We start from the raw sequence: 21,561 nt of genomic DNA on the forward strand, positions 1-21,561 counted from the left end.
TTCATTCAAGCAAGGAAGTCAATGCAGCCGAAGTGGAAAAATGATAGTAGGTGAGGTCTGAGGTTAAGAGGAGGGGTCTTGGAGGGACTTGTAGGCAATTTAAGGACCCTGATTCTTATTCTGTGTGAAAACGGGGAGCTGCTGAGGGGTTCTGAGCAGAGCAGTGACTTGACTCAGCCTCCGGTTTTTGTTTTGTTTTTTTCTGAGCAAGACTACATTTATTTACTTATTGACCTATATTAAAGTAGAGTTGACTTACAGTGTTGTGTCAGTTTCTGCTGTGCAACATAGTGACTCAGTCACACACACACACACACACACACACACACGTACGTATGTAATACATTCTTTTTCTCATCCTTTTTCATCATGTTCTATCCTGAGAGATTGGATACAGTTCCTTGGGCTACATAGTAGGATCTCATTGCTTATCCTTTCTAAATGTAATAGTTTGCCTCTACTAACCCCAAACTCCCAGTCCTCAGGCTTTTGAAAAGTCCTCCGTCCTGAGTTCTCAGTTGCTGGGCTCAGAAGAGACTGCCCGGAGTGAGGGTAAAGTAGGGAGATGAAGTAGGAGGCAAAAGCAGAATCCAGCTGAGAGGTATTTTTAAGAGGTTAAGTCAGCAAACTTCGTTCCTCCATGAATCAATCCCTCATTCTCTTAGCCCAGGCTGAAATTACCTTATACATACACTAACGAAATCTGGTTGCATAGATATAGCTCTGCCACTAAGTTTCCACCTGGAGATACTCTCAGATATTTTCTTAATTCTTAAATTTATAAGCAGGTGGCACACTGAATTGACACTGAATTCAGTAACCACTTCCAGGAAAAGTCATCAGGACTAACTCATCTGAAGGGAACTTTCAAGTTCGCCTAGTCAATAATAGCAAATAATGGTTTCCTTCAATTTGTTCTAATTTTGACCACGTAATTTTTTTTACAACGTTTTTTTTTTTTTCTCTTTTAAGAATTCCTGGGAGACTACTACCTCTCTCGAACTCTTGAGTGTATCTCATTCCAAAGAGAATGATCAACAAAATATTTTTATTTCATCAGATTCAGGATCCATGCTGCACAGTTTAATACACCTACCCACATCTCATCTGCCATCACCTCAGATTCAGAAATAAGACCATCATATTTCAAAGAAGAAAACATGAAGAGACAGAATAAAATATTTGTTCCTGTTTAGGAAGAAATTGCATCTATTTCTTTAGTGGGCTATGGTAGCATATATAAATGGTTTTCTTCTCTTTCTCTCTTTTGGAGCTTCTTGTTAACTATTTGTTCTTTAGGAAAAGATCTGTGGTGGTGTGGATTGAAAAGGTTATCCTGTCATCATTGTACCCAGGAATCCTATCTGGAGTGAAATTTACCAGCAGTTTCACATTGATGTTGTACTGTCCTGTGTGGTCTTCTGTCAAAACTATATGCTATCTAGAACAAAGAGTTCATCTTTATTTATTAGCACATTTAAACAATTACAGTGTTAAACATCTACACTGTTGTAGAATTGTACTGTAACAACTGACAATATTCTAACTATTGAAAATATTTACTGTATATTATTTTTTAAAAGCTCAAAGAAAAGTAGGATTTAGGGAGCCTGGAAACCTCTAAAATTATTTGTGAAGTTGTGTATTGATATGAATCTGTTAGATGATCCAACGGTTTAGGTCACAATTTCAAATGCACCTGTGGTGGCAATCCCCCTCCAAAAAAATAAAAAAACTTTTAAGTAAAACGGACTTAGAAGAGTGCACAAATAATACTTTTAAGGGTTACTCATATAGTAAGAGAACTCTCTTCCAATTTATGGTCTAGCTCTGCACCTGTGCCTGGAAAAACTCACACATCTTTCTAGTCCCAATAACCCCTGGCAGGATTCAATGTGTCAGGAATAAAACTACCCTTGAATTCATTTCCCGAACATTGTTTTTTAACAATATATGATCATTAGCTGTCCTGATAGACTCTGAGATTCTCATGGGCAGGAACCTGATCCTTTTATCTTTTTTCATCATTATAATATAAGAAGAGGAAGGGACACCCGAGCTTCCTCTCTCTGCCATATGAGGACACAGCGGGAAGACAGCTCCCTGAAACACAGGAAGGATGTCCTTGTCAAGAACCGAATCTATCAGCACTTTGATCTTGGACTTCCCAACCTCCAGAACTGTGAGAAATCATGTTTGTTGTTTAAGTAAGCCAGACTAGGATATTTCATTATCGAAGCTCAAGCTGATTAAGATATCAACACACCAAGTTTTTGGTAAAATTCATTGCTTTGGTTAGCAGGAACTCAAAGAAACAAATATTGGCAGAAACTTGGTGTGTTGGTGATTTAGTTCTAAGGTGCAGGTAAGATAAATAAATGCGCATACATTTGTACTCCATTTGTAAGTTAGGGGTTGCCTATAATTGTTATGTTTAAATATTTCATATGCTGAGGGTTATTTTGTGTTGTGGGTATTCTTAGAACTCAATGTATGTATATGTATATAGTCCATTTGCAATTCTTATTTTTTAGCCATTTTTACTTTATTTGTACTGACATTAATGCAACTCAGTATCATTAAAAAATAATTATTCTAACTTGAATCCACTAGGATCTACAATTTTTTTTCTCCTTTTACCTTTTTTTTTTTTTTTTTTTTTTTTTTTGGCTATACCCACAGCATGCCAAAGTTCCTGGGCCAGAGATTGAACCTGTGCCACAGCCATAACCAGAGCCAGGGCAGTGACAAAGCCAGATCCTTAACCTGCTGAGCCACCCAGGAACTCCCCAAATTTGCTACTCTTTAATTTAACCGACAATTTCACAGACAGCTTACATTCAATATTTTAGTCCCTCCAATCAAAGGTAATGTTGTGGAAAGCAGGGAAAAAAGATATTTGGCCTGTATATATAAAATCCTAGTTTCCTTTCCTCAGGAGCAAGCTCTATAAGACATTCTGAGTTCAGGGTCCTTTTACACTGTCATCATGGCTGCTTTCCCCGCAAGACATTCTGATACAAAGCTCTGTGTAGGGTAGAGATAAAGGCTCAACTAAGGTTGATGCAGTTCAGCCAGATTCAGATGCCTGGAAACTAAAGGTGCCTGACCATCAGCTTGGGTGTCAACAACCCGGTAAGGCCCTGCCCCTCCCTCTCTCCCTCCCTCCTTCTCCCGCCCTATCTCTCCCTCTCTGTCTCCCTCTGTCCTTGTCTGTCTCCATCTCTCTTTCCTTCCCTCCCATTGTCTTCTTTCTCCCCGCCCCCATCTCTCCCCTGTAGAGAGACTTCTTCTTTTCTGTCATTTTAAAAATTTTGCCAATTTAACATTCTGCATAAACACACAAAGGCTCATTTAACAACCATGTACCTATCGCCCAGAAGAAAATGCCATGAGCATTTTGTCATTTTGCCTCAAAGAGTTTTCTAAGAATGTAAATAATTGCAGCTAAAGATAATGTCTATGATATTTCCCCACCCCCCACAGTCTTATTTTCTTCTATTTTCCCCCAAAGACAACCCTTGCCATGAGATTGGGGTCTAGCTGGGCCATATTGTCACACTTTGTACTTTTAAAAGCCATATATCCATAAATAACAGTGTCTTTATTACAATTTTACATATGCATCTTTACATCTTTCAACAACTGATCTTCTTTTACTCAGGATTGTTTCTTCTTAACCATTATACTTATTCCATTGCCTGAATATCCTACAATTTATTTATTTTTTTCCCTCCTTGATGAACATTCTGGGGTTTATTTAGGTTTTTTTTTCCTTATGACTAATGACTCCGACGAACATCTTTCAATATGCCCCTTTCACCATGTGTCAAAGGTTCTACTAATTTACATTCCAATTAGTGATGCAGAAAAGATGTTTTTATCATTTCCTTTTTTCTACTTTCTTTGAAACTCTATTTCTGTTTTCAAACTTCCTGAGCTGAATGCTTAACTCACTTATTTTTAACCTTTTTAAGATTATATGCTTTTTCTAAGTAGCTTAGTTTGCATTTCAGAAAACTTTATAGTGCCTTTGATGATTAAGTTCAAATTGTTTTGTGATTTCCAGTAAGATTCTCTCTTTAATCCACAATTTATTTAGCAGTGACTTTTTTTTTCCAGTTCCTAAACTTAGGTTGCTGAATTTTAACTATCTTTATGTGCTTGATATTTAACTTTAATTATATCTCGAGTGGTCTGTGTGACATTATTTCTTAATATCCATTTAAATTTTCTTTGTACCCATACCTTGTAAATCTCACATATATTCTTGAAGGGAAAGTAAATTTTGTGGGTTTTGTGTGCCAAATTTTTGCCTGACATATTTACTTTTATTCTAATTTTCTAGATCTTTATTAATTACATGTCTGCTGGCTTCTGAGAAGGGTGTTAAAATCTGCATTGTCATTACAGGGCATTATCAGTTTCTCTTTGTAGTTCTCCTTATAGTTATATATTAGTGTTATATGGTTTAAGGCCATACTGATAGATGCAAAAGATTAGGATTGTATATCTTCCTCATGCTAACTGAACTGGTGCATTATTCCTTTCTTCATTCCTCTATAATCTCTTTATAAAATGGGCCTATTGCTTTCAAGTTTGCTCAATAGTGCTTTTTGCTTTAAAGCTTTTTTTCTGACCAAATTTACAATGCCAAGTTTTCCTTTGATTAATATTTGCATGATGTATCTTTTTCTTTCCTTCGTATTCAAACTCTTTTTTTGTCATTTCATCTCTTGTGAAAAATCCAATAGTTGGATTACATGAAAAAGTCCAACCTAAACATCTCTGTCCTTGAATATGTGAATTAGTTGATTTACCTTTATTGTGATTATGATAAATTTGGACCTTTCTGTTGCATTAGTGTGTGCGTGTGTGTGTATGTGTGTGTTAGTGTGTGTTTATGTGTGTGTGTGTCTATAACCGCAGTTCCCCTTGGCTTTTTTCCCCCTCCTTTTTATCTTCTACTAAGTTGGTTAAATTGATTTAATTTATTGCCTTTTACTTCGTGCTAATTCAGAAATAATACATTTTATTTTTATTCTTTCAGGGGATTTAACATGCTGAGTTGTTGTAAGTAGCTCTAAAGTTAATCTGTGTCTCCATCCACTTTCCAAACAGTGCAGAGATTGTATCAGGGGATGGAGACCAGGCAGTGGTTTAAACAGAAGTTTATATATAAAGAATTATTAATTTTGATAAAATAATGTCTATAAAATATATGGACATTCTATATGATATGCTAGGGCTGAGGGAGGGTACCCAAGAAAGACAGACTGGGAAGGTTTCACTTGCTTGAGATGCCATTCAGTCCTTGGATGGCAGAGAAGTGTGAAATTTGGCCAGAGGTCACCTGCAGTCAGTGGGCAATGGAAGCCCACTTGTGGAAAGCAGGCTGGGCCAGATGATCAGAAACCAGGTGCTGGGCCTGTATAGCAAGTGAGAATTCTATGTGTGTTGGTAGGCTGCATGGGCATCTGCAGAAAGAATGGAGGTTTGGTGAGAATGCTCTGCCAAGTAGAGAACCTATAGAAGAAATCCAGGTGCCTGTGTGTGCAAGAGGCCTTTGGTGCAGGCAGAACACTTTAATGGCTCTGGTTTCTGTGGTTAAAGACCCCCAGAGAAAGGTTATTGTCAGGCCAAAGCTGCAAGGTTATTGAGAGATCTTGCATTCTGGATGGGTTGCTGGAGCAGAGCTCCACCTAACTTCCTTGTACACACACTGACCTCCTCCCATTTTTCCATGTACTTCCAGTGCCCTCTACTGAGAAAGCTTAACATCACGCTCACTTTATAAGGGCAAAGCTTAAAATAACTCATCTGTTCTCACAAGGAATGTATTGTTGAAGGGTTTCTTTGGAGCTAAGAGACAATAAACTGATAACTGGCATGGGGCGATTTTAGAATATCCCCTCGGTCGTCTTTCTGGTGCCCTTTATAAATTCCTCAGTACCATCTTCCAATTCACTAAATCTCTCTTCAACCATACACAGATCTTATTCTATGAAAATTTTATCTCAATGTCATATTTTTAACTAACTTGGGAGGATTTCTAATTATTTCTTCTTTCCCCTACCTTCTTCTTTCTCTTCCTCCTTCTTCTTCACCTACTTTTCTTTGCTTCTGTCTGTTTTTTCTTTGCTATCCTTCCAAATTTTTAATGGCCTTCCTCTTTTTATGTCTTTGAGACCCTAAAAAAAAAAATTTGAAACTATTTTCAGTGGCTCTATCATGTTATTTTACTGTATTTCAGCCTCTCTGATAGGTGGGTGAGCTGACCTCAGCCTCATAATATCCTTTAGGTTCAAGAAGTGGGTCTGATTTCCTAATTTCCAGACATCCTTCCTGCTTCCCTCCTGAAAGTCTTAGCTGGGACTAACATCTGTGCATTTCTATTCATTTTTTGTCCATGGAGATATTTATTTTATTTCTGAGCCCTATAACAGCTTTAACTTAATATGTTATTTTGCTATGTATAGGGGATATTTAATGAGTGAATTTATAGCTCTATGTTAAATAGAAGCATTCCTCTTTTTAAAGAGATCCATTATTCATTGAAGCCATTCTAGGCTATCTGACCCCCATAAATCTCTATAATCCTTGCCTACAGTTTAAAATGATTTTTCTCTGCTAACTTTGCAGGTGGCTTTTGTTTGTTTTGTTTCGTTTGCTGAAAGCTAACTACAGGCAATTACTAATTTACTGATAAACTGCTTTACCACAGTTATATTTTAAACCTCTTATTGTAATGTAGAAGCTACTTCCATATTAAGATTATGAGAGTTGTTTCATTTTTAAGTTGTACTTTATGTGATGAATATGGTAATTCCAGTGTAATTAAAATAATTTAACAGTGTTTGAAATGAAAAAATGAATTCTGGTTCCAACTTCAGTATTCCATGAACACATACTTCACTTTGGTTTCCTTGTATAAGGTTCAAAAGACCAAGTTCCCATCCCAGAACAGCAGTCTAGCCATCCCTGCCCACTTCCCTTTTCTGAGGCTTTAGCCTTGACCAACCCCTGTGTATTTCTATTCCTTTGTTTCCCGTGAGATATTTATCTTTTGTTTAAACTCTATTACCACTTTCTGTTAGAAAAGGGACTATGTAAATCCTTTCTAAAGTTCTTTACCTCTTTGCTTCTTGGCTTTTGTTAGTTTGTTTTGGTATCTGAAGTAGTATAATAATTCCTGTCCTTACCTCGGGGTTCTAGGTATTAAAGGAAATAAGGGAGGTAAAAGCATTTTAAAATCAGGAACTCCATTTACAAATACATCATGTGTCCTTCAAACACTAGGGTTTTATTAATTTTCAAAATCTGCCTTGGACAAAGCATTCCTGTCCCTGCAAAAAAGGAGCCAAGAGTTCAGATCAATCATTCATAAGGAACTAGACAGAAAAGTAAATTGACCCTAAAGGTGAAGACGTTCTGGATTCTTCTAGTTTCTTCCTTCAAATAGAGTAGCATGTTCATAACATGAAGGTTCAGATGTCAGGGAATGGTTGTCTTCAAGTAACTGTATTCTGCCCAAGAAACATTTAATGGGGCATTTGGACATTTGGAGCAAATTAGAACTGGAGCAAAGACCAGATGCGCTGCCAATTTTCCTCTCTTCTTTCTCCACAGGTCAAAGTAGTACTAAAATAAGGAATCCTGTCAGTAAAAGGGTTTTGAATTTGGGATTAATCAAATTTCTAAAATATTATGGCTTTCTATTTTGTTTTGTTTTGGTAGGCATGGAGTTGCGTAAACTGAGTATATTTTAATTATGTAAAATAATTCAATTTGCAGAACCACATAAAGTCAAATCACTTTTATTTTTCCTCAATGAATGTTGTATAAACCTCAAGGTTTAGAAAAAGAAGATCTAGTAAGTAGCTTTTTATGTTCTCCCTAAATTTAGGAAGCTTTCACTACATAACAATTACTGCTTGTTGAATAGATCTGTTTTCATCATCAAGTAAAAATGACCAAAGTTGGGATGAATATACTCTGTTTGACTCCTGCTTCTGTACATTTCTTTTATTTTGCATGAATATGGCCAGATGAATCAAAGAAAACTCAGCTCCTCCAGAACTCTGCTGTTTTACAAAGATCTCTGCTACCAGATTCGAAGCTAAATTCAGGTCTGAGGTGTCATAATCTCTTATAGGTCCCAGGAGAATACTGTGTTCAGTGATCAGAAGTGCTATCCTCCTGTTGGGCCATATTTTGGTACTCTACAAAGTCAAAGGTAATGAAGGTTCAGTCATCATTATTAGCTTAAAAAAAAAGGCTCAAATAAAGAAGTGATCTGTTTTATAAAAACAGCACATAGAAAGTTCAAGAAATTAACTCTAGCAATGCTATAACAACAGGATAAAGGAAAAACTTCAGCAACACTTAAAATGTGTAAAAATCCAGAAATGTTCTGGTAGAAATCTGGTCAACTGTCAATCAAAAAGAAACAAATATCACTAGAGAAAAACCATTTTGACATTAGAAATAGAAGTAATTTATGCCAAAATACTCTCACATTGGCTTAATAGCTAGATAGACATCTAGCATTTTTTTAGAGCAAAAGGCTGGCATTTAAAAGCATTTGGTTTCTTTTTAGAAGTTCCCTTTAAATACTATTTTCCAGAATATTGTTGATGCAATTTTGGAAAGATCTTAAAATGAGAGAAAACCTTAAAGCAAAAAAAATCTAAGATTCAGTTCCATCTTTTGAGATGGTATCATTATTTATATACTCAGAGAGAAACAATTTCCTGATAGGAAATCAATTTGACCTATGGTTATTGAGGCGCTTGGTTACTGATTATGTGTAGCCATCGGAGGAGAAAATGTTCAAGAGAAGAAAGAACATTCAAATGAATCTCTTATGAACCTTTTCAACAAATCTTTTTTCTGAGCAGGCAGACTCACACTGTAAAGTTTCATTGTTTTATTAGTAAAAATTTTACATATGCCTTGCCAGCAAACAAAGGGACATAGGTGATTTTTCAATAATTGTTGAGTCTTTCTTAATGACACTTTACAAAGAAACTCCACTTGTATTACTTATTTCTCACAACAATCCAATAGATGTGTCTTGTCATTGCCACTTAACCTAAGACTCAGAGGGGTTTTAACTTGCTTTTTAAGATCGCCTAATTAATACGGGGCAGAGGTGGCAATAATTTTTCTTTTGGGGGCAATTTGTATAAAAAAATGTTTAGTTCAAAGTCCATCATGTATCTATCATATCAGATTTTCTTCCATACATTCCCTTTGCATATTGCATTTTTCTTTCTACAGCTGCACTGGTGGCATATGGAAGTTCTCAGGCTAGGGGTTAAATCGGAGTTGCAGCTTCAGGCTACACCACAGTCACAGCAACACCGGATCTGAGCCACATCTACAACCTACACTGCAGCTTGTGGCAACACTGGATCCTTAACCCACTGAGGGAGGCCAGGGATGGAACCCACATCCTCACAGAGACAACACTGGGTCCTTAACCAGCTAAGCTATAATGGGAGCTCCCCCTTTGCATATTTTTAAAAAGGTATACAGAGTTTTATGAAATAATTGAGTTTCTGATAAGCTGGACATAAATCACCTCATATAGGTTGTGCCATGTATTAATGTGTGTGTGTATATGTGTGTGTGTGTGTGTGTGTGTGTGTGTGTATACATATATATATGTATATAAAAATGTATATTTTTTAATACACATACACAGGTCCTGTAGGCACAGAAGAACATGGGTTGCACAGTCAGAAACAATATCATCAGTCTCTACTTCTGTTAATTTAAATTCTCAGCTGCAGGTAGTATTTTTGACAGAGGTCACTATGGTTCAATGCTATTGGATTTCTTTTTTTTTTTTCTTTTTTAGGGTTGAACCTGTGGCATATGTAAGTTCCCAGGCTAAGAGCCACAGCCAGAGCAACGTGGGATCTGAGCTGCATCTGCAATTCTCGACAATGCCAGATCCTTAACCCACCGAGTGAGCCCAGGGATGAACCTGTATCCTCATGGATCCTAGTTGGGTTTGTAAACGCTGAGCCACAAAGGGAACTCCCAGTGATTGGATTTTATCCGATTAAGCACTTAAATTTGTTTGTTAGAATGAGGGGCAGGGGCGTATTTGGAGCAGCTAAGGAGCTGGCCCTTAAATGTTTGGCAGCAACAGAAATTCAAGATGAAGAAAACAAAGACGATCTTTGAAAGCTCTTTCCTAACAATTTTATGTTATTTTGCCCAACCTATTTTTTTTTTTTGAGTGACAGTGATGAATTGTGTAACAACACTAATATATATCAACAGGAGTGTTGGCTTGTTAGTGTTGGTAGGCAATGCCACAACTGTGGTAAATAAATGAACAGTTCTCCCACTGGAGACAATAGAAAACTCAAGCTGTAGGCTTTAGGGTGCATTGCAGAGCTTAGGTTTGTCAGACAGTTTGCCTGTATTTGTGTGTTATGAAGTCATTGGAGTTGAAAAACTGCTTATGGAATCCAAGCTGTTCCCAGGATACCTGCATCACTGTTTCACCATAGCTAAATTATGTTTTCCTAATGGAGAGATTTTACTGGTGTCTAAAAATTGAGTATCCTGTTATGTTGGCCACGGCACAGGCAACACATTCATCACAAAGCCTTGACAAAGCTGTTGCTATCACTGCTGTTGTTTCATTGGTGGTAGTGGCAGTGGTGGCGTGTGTGTGTGTGTGTGTGTGTGTGTGTGTGTGTTTGTGTTTAATGCTTGGTATCGGTTCTCAGAGCGAAAAAGACTTAAAGTGAATGTTAGCAAACACTGGTTTATATTATATAACATAGCCAGCCAAAACCACTTATTCCTTCATAACAAAACACCTACAAGCTTTTATAAAGAATTTAGGACACAGATGTATTTGCTTTAAGATCAATTCAAATGACATAAAATTCAGGATCAAGTTCTAATTGCCCCACATACATGGAGCTCCAAGCACACGTGACATGCCCTTCACCGCTCTGTGCTATGTACTATGTCAGCATTTATTTCAAATCACTTAAACAATTTGTCAACCAGAATCCCAAGTTAATGACCTCGCAAGAAGGCTTTGTCAACATCTCACTAATGTCACTGTGATGTATTATTTGCCTGTTTACATATCTGAATTCTCTGTTACTACCCTTTCAAGGTGGAAATGATGTCTCATTTCTTTGTATTCTCAGGAATTAGCAGAGTTCCTTAACATAATAAGGACTTCGTTAAAGGGCTGGTGTTAAATGAGCAAATCAATGATTCTCACTTCTCAGCCGCGGCACCAATGGCCACACACGGCGTCTCTACCACGGGTTGACATCCTAGGTATTATCTTCTTTTCCCTCTGACCCAGCCTCCATCCTTCTCCATCTTGCTCAGCAATCAGGAAGGCATAAGGACTGCATGAGAGACCCAATGTGCCTGATGGCCTCTGAGTTTGGCCAACGGAAACCTGATACAGGAGACTGGAGGTTGAGAGGGGAGTGAGAATGAGACCCACAATGTTCGGCTCCCCATCCAGTCCACTGCTGCTGGTTGGCTGCCTTCCATAGAGAGCCCCAGTTCCGGTGCAAGCTACAGTTCTGGATTTTAGTAACAGTTCCTCCCCTTGTCTCTTTCTGGCTAGGGATGGTAGAAGCTCTCTGCTGTTGACAGCCCGTAACACTGCATCATCTTTGGTTAGTTTCTCCAGTCCCTGCGTGTACCTTTATAAATGTTCATTTCATTAAACCCCCTTCGATTTCCAGTTTGAATGTACTGTTTCCTTCTGGAAACTTGTCAACTACCAGCTGTTTGCATAGGTCTTATATAATTAATTCTACTCTATGCACTTGCAAGGAAAATAAAGCCATTCCCATCTCTTGGAAGAGCTGTGATAGAAACACATCCTACCTGGAACTTTTATTACTTCCACGTGTCCATTTTATTTCTTGAAAGTCATTGGAAATTTGTCTACTGACAGTGCAATGGCTGAGGTGTAGTTTCTGCCAGAGCAGGGGGCACCCAGAAACAGCCTGGCCCAGAGTGAGTGTCTCTGTTGGATAAAAGACTAAAGCAGCTGAAGGGGGCTCTCTACTGAGCGAGGGTAAAAAGGGGGAGGAGGGAAGTTATGAAAGGAGGGATGGAGGCATCTCAGCTCAGGATGATGGTGCTTTTCTAAAGAACTGTCCTGTTGGTTTTGCTCATCCTATTAATTTGGATGGAGGGGGACAGACTTTTGAAACTTTCACTGGTACCTCACCCAATGGCTGTGGAGTGCAGTCAATGACTTCCCAACCAGGTAGTTGCATGGTTCTTTCTAAAATCCAGAAAGATTTGTTTCATTTGTTTTCTATACAGAAGCTGCCTTGGAGGGGTTCTTTTCCTCGCATGTGCTGCTATAAGTCAGTAGCCACTCTCAGACTCCACCCCTCAAGGGCTGCCTCAGCGTCTCCATCAGGCTCAGGACTCACAAGAACCCTGAGGTCCCTCCACCAGAGGATATTTGTGACTCGCCCATCCAATAGACCACCGGAAAGTTAATAGGTCTCCTTTGCCACACAAGCCTTAAGTTGCCAGAGAAACATGGAAAAAGGGCAGAAGTGATATAGTCTTGAAAGCCCTATAGGTATTAAGCCGCTGCTTTTCTGTAGGCTGATTTATTATGCTTTTAACAAATGGGTACATGTGTAGTTCTCTGTGAATTAAGAAATCATGTACATTATCAAAGGAAGGCAATGTCAAATTATAACATTTCAAAATCAGGTATTACAGGAACTTAAGCCTTTTTTTGGAAGGTGTAAGTTACCTTCGTACATTTAAAACACCATTTCCTCCATACTTCAGAGGTTTTCATTTTAGAAAAGCATGGCAGGAGTCACTCTAATGTGACTATAAAGGGCCCGAAGCTTCGCTTTTAAAATTCAATACTTAGGTAGAAAGAAATAGATAACTTTTTCCCTTTGATTTTTCGTCACTATTTTTACAACACGAGCAGCCCTGAGACACCAGACTGGAAATGGATCTTCTTCTGGATGTTACCAGGGCGCCACTAAATTGCAGGCCTTGAACTGGTTCTGTTTGCATCAGTGCCTTGATCTTTATTTCTCCATTTCCCCAATGCCACATGATTTCTGTATTCTTCAGGCATATCCTCAGCTTTTCTGATGCTGCTTTCATTTGTTCCTCCGGTCACTCAATATGTATTGAGTACCTACTGTGTGCCGGGGCCCAGACAGAGATGCCACACTCATGAAGTCAAGCAAAAGAGCCAAGAATTTGTAACTGTCAACCCTGATCATTGTACACACTGTGATGGAAAAGCTGAAGAGTAGGAGCATAAAGCCTGGAGACCTTACAAGGCGTCTGGGTTTAAAAAAGTTTTCATGAGGGAGTTCCCATCGTGGCGCAGCGGAAACGAATCGGACTAGGATCCATGAGGATGCAGGTATGATCCCTGGTCTCACTCAGGAGGTTAAGGATCTGGCGTTGCCCTGAACTGTGGTGTAGGTCACAGACACGGCTCGGATCTGGCATTGCTGTAGCTGTGGCTGCGGCTGTGGCTGGCAGCTATATCTCAGATTTGACCCCTTGCCTGAGAACTTCCATATACCATGGGTGCAGCCCTAAAAAAAAAAAAAAAAAAAAAAGTTTTCATGGGAAATGATATTGGAAGGGATTGGGATGGCTGAACATAAGTTAATTAGTTAATTGAAGAGTACAGGAAGGTCTAGGGAGGTTCATGAGATAGAAAGAATGGCATATGCAGGGATTCAGGCTGAGTGGTGCTGAAATAGGTATGGGTCTAGGCAATGTTTGACTTAAAGCCACTGCATTCCAGGTAACTCATGCAGAAGATCAAGATTCAGATATTAAATGGTCCAACTCAACTTTTTCTATCCTCTTCTTCTGTGTGGCCTTCCTCTTTGGTTCACAACTCAGAATACTTTAAGAGCCAATGCAGGAAGGTAGATGGTAGAGATTCTAGTTTATATGTGATACAAACAACCTCCAGCTCCCATGCTTGGTCCAAGCAACCTCTAAGTGCTCAAGCTTTGTACCCAATATGGGTTGACAGGAAAGAGTTCCTATCCTGTATCAAGTGACCCAGACTGGCAGAGTCTTCATTGCAACAGAGAGAAGACCACATGCCAAAGTGTAAACCAGCTCTGAGAGCTTCTCTCCAGAAGGGCTGTACATTTCACTGGTCAAAGCCAGTCTCAGGGCAGTGCTCAACTTCAGACTACAGCAGAGGTAGCAGCCTGCAGCCATAAGGCTGGGAAGAAAAAAACTAGAAATATTTAGTCAGCGGCAGTAGAGATCACTACAGAGATGAACTTTTGCTTATTAGATATGGTTCCCCCCCCCCTTTTTCTTCTTTTTAGGGCCACACCTGTGGCACATGGAAGTTCCCAGGCTAGGGGTCAAATCAGAGCTGCAGGGGCCAGCCTATAGCACAGCCACAGCAACGTGGGATCCAAGCCACATCTTCAACTTTCACCGAAGCATGAAGCAACCCTGGATCCTAAACCCACTGAGTGAGACCAGAGATTGAATACGCATCTTTACGGACACTAGTTGGGTTCTTAACCTGCTGAGTGACAACAGGAACTCCTTGTTTATTTGATATTGTCATCTATAGAAATAGTAAATTACTGGTGCCCTGCCTCCAACCAACCCATATTCTCACCTTTTCTCCTGTGCTACTACATGGGTGGATGGGCGTGGGTGGGGGCACTGCAGTGGGTTGATAGTATGCAGAAGTGGAGGTCAGGAGGCATTTTGTTAATAGAAAATGGGTAGAACGGATAAAAATATCATTTCCATCTCTTTACCTTTTTCAAGTTATCTTGAAAAATAGGAGTTATCTCAATCAAATCTTTCCTTCCTTCCTTCCTTCCTTCCTTCCTTCCTCCCTTCCTTCCTTCCTTTCTTTCTTTCTTTCTCTTTTAGAGCTTGACCTGAAGCCTACAGAAGTTCCCAGGCTAGGGGTTGAATTAGAGCTGTAGCTGCCGGCCTACACCACAGCCATGGCAAAGCAGGATCCTTAAACCACTGAGCAAGGCCAGGGATTGAACCCATATCCTCATGGATCCTAGTCAGGCTCATGTCCACTGAGCCACAACAGGAACTTCCTCAATCAAATTCTGAAGAGCTCCTTCGTGTTCTTTGTTCCTTTGCATATAGTATTCTGGTCTTTTTTTATGAATATAATATAGTCTCTTCTTTCTCTTAGCTATTAACTCTGATGTATCTTTCATGTGTTTATTTTCTCACCACTTTGTTTCTCTATCCTCTGTGCTTGTGATTTGATTCTATTTTGTTTTGTTCTGTCACTGCCTTTCATGGCAGAGGTTTTCCTCAAATGTCTGGTTTTCCTTACCTGGCAAATCATATTTGAAAGTGAAAGCCAAAAAAAAAAAAAAACCACAAAAAAAAAAAAAAAAACCCTCAAAAAACCTCTTTTCAAAAGTGCTAGTGTGCCTTAGCAATCTGTGAGACTTCCTGTTACCATAGGATCATTTGTTTGGTTAACAGAAATCTCCAAATGCTTATACCCATAATTTAGAGGTTCTTGGGAGTTTCCTGGTGGTCTAGTGGTTAAAAGGATATGATGTTGTCACTGCTGCGGTGAGAATTCAACCTCTGGACTGGGAACTTTCAGATGCTGTGGGTGTGGCCAAAAAAAAAAAAAAAACGAAAAACAATAGTTTAGAGGTTCTTCACTTTTTTGGTGCCCTAACAATCTGGTGAATTCTGTTTCAGAATGATGTTTCCAAATGCACGAATCCAATTATATCCAAACATTAAAAATTAAATCTCTGATACAGAAATATGTGCTTCTTTATTAATGTATCATACAGTAAGCTTTAGAGTTGTATCTAGTGAAATAAAGATGAATATAAATTGTCTTTCAGGATATACGCAATGAGTAATGTGATAAGAAAGAGACTGTGATTCTTATTGGTGGCAAAGTCACAGGGGCTGCTGATACCACTGTGGTTTCTTACCTACATTAAGAAATGACAGAAATGCTACTGGGTTCAGAGGTTAGTGAAAACACAAATGAATTATTGTTCTCATCCATGTTCATAAACCCTCTCATTAAAAAATCCCTACTATAAGTCTTTACTTTTGAGTGGGTTTATTTTATTTTATTTTTATTTTTGCAGAAGGCAGTTACCTATCTCCAACCTCAAGTATTTAGGCCTGGTTGCAGGCCTTTGGGGAGCCAGATGGGGAACACATCTCTCTGCAGTGAGAAGATTTTCCCATAATCCCTCTGATTTCAGCACAGTAACTCACCCTGCAATCTCAACTAGACTTGCTGTCTCTAAATCCAGAGGTGGTAGAGAAAATCTCTCCAAAAATCGACCCCAGATTTTCTCTTGCACAGGGCTGGCAGGGGAATATGGGAAGTCTACCTTCTCTTTGAAAGATGTTCAGTCCACACTCCAGTTTTCCATCTTTTTTGCGTACCTGCCTTTCAAGCATCTGTTGTCTCCCAACTCTGGGGATTTCTGTAGTTTTGGGTGGAAATGACTGGCTCTTGGCTTTCTGCTTCAGCAGACTCAGGTCACTGCTTTTCCTAGTTTAAAACAGTTACCAGTGGTTAGATTATTTCCCAGATTTCAAAATGTTTCTTTTGTTGTCTGCTGTCTTCTTTTTGTCCTTGTGCATTTTTGTTTTTTTTCCTCTCATGTCTTTACTGTCATTGCTTTGTGAGGCTTTCAGAGGAAATAAAGATAGACATTTGCATTCAGTGCTGTTTAATCAGAAGCTTTGATGCATTCATAAACAGCATTTTATTATGTCTGGGATTCACATCCTTTTTTTCCCCTCTCATGATAGCATATCTCCTTTCTGATTTAATATAAAAGTAAGTGAGAAAACAAGGGTGATAGGCAATGCCACTTTAATAAAGGAAGATATCTATTTCGTGTTTTAAGGAAATAATTTCTTAAAAGAACTTTCCTTAGGCTCTCTTTAGAGCTTTTTAGCCTCTTGGCTTAGAATACTAGGCTATGAGTTCCTCAAAGGCAACAGCCAGGGGCTGGGCAGTGTCTTCTTCCAATAGAAAGGTCAAAGTGGAGTATCTCCTATGGGTCCAACCCTGTCACGGATAACAATTATGAATTCTTGACAAAAATATAAAAAGAAATGCCCTGAAGTCACTGGACAGAAACCAAATGCAAGCATAAATTGGAAAAGAGTCAAAACTTGCAAAAAAAGGAAATGGGATTGGGTGTTTCCTGTTGATAAGACATTTTGTTCAAGGGCCTGCTCGAGTTAGATTAAGCAAATTAGCTAATTCGTGGATAGAAACCCCTGCAGTGGACTAGTTTCAAGAACCAGAGGACAGAGTTTATGACTATCAAAATAGATGGAAAATGAAGGGGAAATCAGGGAAAGGAGGAATGTGGGGGAAAAGGAGACATTAAATTTTGCACAGAAATTGTGGGGAAAATACAGGATCATCTCTGAGCTATGCACACATGGGACAAACTCACAGCCCAGCTGAGGCTGAAAGAATTTAACAGAAATTTTAGCAGCTACCCACTGCAGAGGGGACAAAGACTGGGATTTGAGTCCTGCCATGTTAACTACATGATAAAGCAAGTAAACAGACCAAAAAATCAACAGGCGGAAATAACAGAATCCATTTCTACCACATATTTTTCACAATGTCCAGGATACATCTCAGATGACTCGATACAGTCAAGAGGAAAGGTAATTAAGGAAATGGTTTCTGAGATGACCCAGATGCTAGAATTAGCTAACAAAGACTTTCATGTAGCTATTATAACTATGCCCAAAGATACAAAGGCAAATATGTTTGTGATGAATGGATAAAAAAGAAATCTCAACAGAGAGAGTATAACTATAAAAAAGAACCAAATGGAAAAGCTAGAAGTAAAGAATAAAATATTAAAAACAAAAAATCAACTTCATGAGCTTAATTTACAAATAAAAGAAGAGTCAGTGACTTGAAGGGAACTTAATCAGAATTATACAATGGGGAGAACAGACAGAAAAAAAAGCCAGGAAAAAAAAAATAACAGACCCTCAGTAATTTGTGGAACTATATCAAAAGGTCACATACATAGAACATGAGAGACAGAACTGGGTGAATCCAACATTTGAAGAAAGAAAGATAAAAAATTTCTAAAATTTTACAGATTCAGAAAACCCAGAGAATCCTACGTAGTATAAATAGAAAAAAAAAAAAAAACCAACCTTTGGAAATGTTAAAAACAAAAGATAGACTCTTGAAAGTATCCAAAAAAAACCACTACATATATAGGAACAAAAACACAAGTTACCAGTGACATCTCTGTAGAGACGTTGGAGGTTAGAATACAATGAAATGACATCATTAAAGTGCCAAATGAAAACAAAAACAAGAATTCTCTCTGAAGCAAAAATAACTTTGAGGAATAAAAGTGAAATAAAGACGTTTTCTGATAAACAAAAACAAAGGTAATTTTCCAGCATAGCTTCCTTATAAGAAAAGCTCAATGAAGTTATTTAAATCAAAGGGAAATGATTCCTGGTAAAAATTCAGATTTTAATTTCTTAATTATTTCTTAAAATTTTTACCTAAAAAATGTTTTAACATTAAAAGTGAAAGTGATGCATGCGTAGCATCTAATGTAATAAGCCATACATAAATTACAGGGTATAAAAGACCTATAAAATTGCATTTTAAAAAACCCAAGAAATCTCCTACACTATTGGTGGAAATGTAAGTTGGTGCTGCCACTATGGAAAACAGTATAGAGGTTCCTCAGAAAATTGAAGATAGAGAACCATATGATCCAGCAATCCCACTCCTGGGCATATATCTGGACAAAACTATGATTCAAAAGATACATGCACCCCTATGTTCATAGCAGTATTATTCACTATAGCCAAGACACGGAAACAACTTAAATGTCCATGTCCACTAAGAGATGAATAGATAAAGAAACTGGTGTGTGTGTGTGTGTGTGTGTGTGTGTGTGTACTCAGCCATAAAAAAGAATGAAATAATGCCATTTGGAGCAACATGGATGCAACTAGAGATTATCCTATTAAGAGAAATAAGGTAGAAAGAGAAAGATAAATACCATATAATATCTTATATGTAGAATCTAAAATATGACACATAAAATTATCAACAAAGCAGAAACAGATTCATGGACACAGAGAACATATTTGTTTGCCAAGGGAGAGGGGTTTAGGGAATGGTCAGAGTGGGAGGTTGGAGTTAACAGACCTAAGCTATTATATATAGAATGGATAAACAACAGGGTTCTACTGTATAGCACAAAGAACCATATTCAATATCATATGATAAACCATAAAAGTATATTAAAACATAATATTAAAAATAAACCCAAAGATTGCAAAGCTATTATATTTCATGATATTAACTAACTTTCTTTCTCTCTCTCTTTTTTTTTTTTTTTACTTTGTAGGGCCACACCCACAGCATATGGAAGTTCCCAGGCTAGAGGTCAAATCAGACCTGTAACCTCCAGCCTATGCCATAGCTACAGCAACGTGGGATCCAAGCTGCAGCTGCAACCTACACTACAGCTCATGGAAATGCCAGATTCTTTAACCCACTGAGCAGGGTCAGGGATTGACCCAGCGTCCTCATGGATGCTAGTCAGGTTCCTTACTGCTGAGCCACAACAGGAACTCCTCATGACATTAACTTTCTATAGACTGAAAATTAAGAATGTATATTGTAATCTGAATAGCACCACTAAAATAATAATACAATGAGGTAAGTGAAATAGCTAATAAATTAAAATGGAATTCTAAAAGCAATTTCAGTGAACTCAAAATGATAGGAGAAGAGGGATAGAGGAACACACAAGAAAGGGACAAGTAGAAACAAAGAGGAAGCTGATAGACCTGCATCCACATACATCCATACTTATATTAAGTGGAATTAAATACTCCAATGAAAAGGCAGTGGTTGTCAGAATAGCTTAAAAGGAACAAATTATATGCTGTATACATGAGAGATAGTTTAAATACAGAAATTCAGTTAGATGCACTTTGAATTCAAAGACATTTAAAGACTGAGAAGAAAAATATGTCCATATTTTCATAATGTTAGAAGGCCGACTCATCAGGAAGACTTACCATTCAGAAGTGCACTGGCACTTGGGAACAAAAGAGTTTCAAAATCCACAAGGCAAAAACTTGGTAGAATTAAAGAGAGGAGGGGACAAATTCACAATTACAGCTGGAATTTTAACAACCTCTCTTGGTAATTAATAGAACAACTGCATAAAAAGTCAGTAAGGATACAACCAACTGGATTGCACTGTCAGCCACCTTTACTACTTGACATTTATAGACACTACACGTAAGGAACACTGAAGGATATTCTTTTCACATACACATGTACATTCACCAAGACAGGCCATGTGCTGAGGAAAACACAAATCTCATTAGAGTCCAAAATGTGAAATGTTCCAGCGTGTGTCCTCCAACCAAAATAGAACTAAATTAGAAATCCATAATGATAAAATATTGACTAAAACTCCAAATATCTAAAATAATTGATGAATCAAAAAAGAAGTCATAAAAGAAGTTAGAACAGATTTTCATATCAATGATTACAAAAGTTCATGGGGTGTAACATTTGTGGGGTGTAACTATACAATGCTTGGAGGAAAACACATCTTTAAATGACTGTATTAGAGATGTATGGTCTACTATTACATGACCTAAGCATCCACCTTAAGATGCTATGAAAAGAACAGTGCAAACATAAAGAACAGATACCAGCGAGTTAGAAAACAAAGAGAGAATATCAATAAAACCCAAAGCTGCTTCTTTGAAACTATTAATAAAATTGAGAAGCCTCTAGATAAGGTAGACTGATAAAGAAAAAGAAAGAAAGAAAGAAGGAAGGAAAGAAGGAAGGAAGGAAGGAAGGAAGGAAGGAAGAAGAAGAAGGAAGAAAGAAGGAAGGAAAAAAGGCAAAGAAAGAAAGAAAGAAAGAAAGAAAGAAAGAAAGAAAGAAAGAAAGAAAGAAAGAAAGAAAGAAAGAAAGAAAGAAAGAAAGAGAAAGAAAGAAAGAAAGAGAAAGGAAGGAAGGAAGAGAGAGGGGGAGGAAAGAAAGAAAGGGGGAAGGAAGGAAGAAGGAAGAAAAGAAAGAGGAAAAGAAGGAGGGAAAGAGAAGACAAATAATCAATACTGGGAATAAAAGAGGATATATCACTACAGATTCAAGAGATATTAAAGGTTATTAAGGGAATATTATGAGCTTAATACAATTGAATACTTTGGTTAAATGAATCTTTTTTTTTTCAAAAATACATAAGTGGGGAGAGAAAATCTCAATAGTTCCATGCCTATTAAAAATTAAAATTAAAATCATTATCTAAAATATTTTCCCAACTAGAACTCCAGACCCAGATGGCTTCACTGATAAATTCTATCCAGCCTTTAAATAAGAAATAAATCAATTTCACACATTTTTCTTTCAGAAAAGAGAGGAAGAAAGGACATTTCTTTGGCTGTTACATGAGGTTAGTGCAACTCTGAAAACAAAACTGAACACATTTACAAGGAAGTAAA

General features: G+C 37.9%; 1 protein-coding gene and 1 long non-coding RNA gene across 2 annotated transcripts in view; one reads left to right on the forward strand and one right to left on the reverse strand.

The window, feature by feature from the left end:
• The window catches only part of CYYR1 (cysteine and tyrosine rich 1), a 106,982-nt gene that overhangs the window by 54,598 nt on the left and 30,823 nt on the right, over positions 1-21,561 (reverse strand). The gene's annotated exons all lie outside the window — the stretch shown is intronic.
• The window catches only part of LOC125135229 (uncharacterized), a 69,171-nt gene that overhangs the window by 24,091 nt on the left and 23,519 nt on the right, over positions 1-21,561 (forward strand). The window contains exons 8-9 of the long non-coding RNA XR_007136922.1: positions 2,040-2,182; positions 15,894-16,025. This is a non-coding gene — a long non-coding RNA (uncharacterized LOC125135229). The remainder of the gene's footprint in view (positions 1-2,039; positions 2,183-15,893; positions 16,026-21,561) is intronic.

The sequence above is a fragment of the Phacochoerus africanus genome, chromosome 1 (genome assembly GCF_016906955.1).
Source record: "Phacochoerus africanus isolate WHEZ1 chromosome 1, ROS_Pafr_v1, whole genome shotgun sequence".
Classification (NCBI taxonomy): Eukaryota; Metazoa; Chordata; class Mammalia; order Artiodactyla; family Suidae; genus Phacochoerus; species Phacochoerus africanus.